Raw genomic sequence first — 1,636 nt, forward strand, 5'->3', positions numbered from 1 at the left:
AAAATCTAAAAGTCCATAAGAAAATCAGGTGAAGTTTCAAAAACTATTTCTGTAGAGTCAGGAGGCTTGTAAAAATAGAGCTTTATGTGAATTTGGCACAAAAGTATAGTATAATTTGACGAGGATTTTCTTAAATTATTTCTGATCCCAAAAGTCTAATAATTATTTATTCTAAGACTATTGTAATTTCTGCCGTGATGTCTGTGATTTTATTAACAAGTTGAATAGTTGGTTTTAGGTTTATTTATTTATTTTGGCTATACTATGCAAACTTTTCTGCCTTCAAGTAAAAGTTTTATGTGCGTATATTTTTACCTTTAAAGCAAAAAAGATATTGAACTGCATATGAAAGTGTCATATTGAATGTATTTTTGGGTTGGGGCCAGTCTTGAAACCACTGGATCAAGTGTCTAAATCTTTTTGTCTAAGGCACTTACATACACGGATATATTTTCTCTCTTTATTATGCTCTAGAAAACCAAATAATCTTGGTTCTTAAATCCTTATAGTAAAATGATATAGAAATCATTCATTTAAGCAATTCTAGAGTACATATCACTGTATTACCCATACACATACCAAAATTATTATAACAAACTTCATTAAATGAAGCATTTTTGAATAATAAAGTTTCAAGTTTCATATGGGTTGAAATTTAACTCATCTATACACAATTATCTCTCATATATTTTTCCCGAATACATACGTTATATATTTAAAATAAAAGTTTGACTGTATTATAGCTTCAGGTTTTATGACTTTTCATACTTCAATTTCATATCTCAAACAATAAAATGATTTGTGCATGTTATATAGTTTTATACTACCTAAGCCAGATTTTTATTTAAATTTATATTTAAATCGTTTTTATAGGTATAACCTTTTTGCATTGCTTTTCAAATTATTTTCTAAGACTTGGAGTTTCATGCAGCCTTTTATGCAGAATCTTTAAAAGGTGACCTTTGTTTTAAGCATAGCTTGTTCAAGTTTAAAATGCATTTGTTGACCATATTAATGCAACAGTAATTGAGCATCCACAGTTTATAAGGTATTTGGGTCATAACTTTAGGATTCAGGATAATGTGTAAAGGAATACATTTTAGTTTTTCTATTCCTAGAATTTTTTTCATTAAAAACATAAATGATAAAAACCTAATAATTATAATATTTTCATATTAGATCATATTTTTAACTTATAGAATTTTACCTAGTAGGCTTCTGCTTTTTACTTTTTATCATATTATTCACTTGTTTCCCATTTATATTTTAAAATTTATATATTTAATACAGTTAGCAATACATTCATAAATTATTTTAGTCCAATTTGATTTCTCAAAGAAAATTTCTTTAGATTTACATATTTTCAAGATATCAATAACATTTATAGGTTACTATAATTTTCATCAAAATTGATATTTTAGCAAAATTGATGTACTCACTGAAAAGCTTTCAATCTGATAGCCATTTCTCTTAGTACTCAATATCAATGTACACATATATATTACAATTTATTTGAATTTATTAATTATGATGACAAAATGCTAGACGTACTAGTACATGGTTGGGTGAAAAGTGATGAGTGCTTTTGTAAATTGGAGAAATTTATTTCAGCTCAGTGATTTTCAGGGAGAGTATT

This window comes from Gorilla gorilla, chromosome 5 (genome assembly GCF_029281585.2).
Source record: "Gorilla gorilla gorilla isolate KB3781 chromosome 5, NHGRI_mGorGor1-v2.1_pri, whole genome shotgun sequence".
Taxonomy (NCBI): Eukaryota; Metazoa; Chordata; class Mammalia; order Primates; family Hominidae; genus Gorilla; species Gorilla gorilla.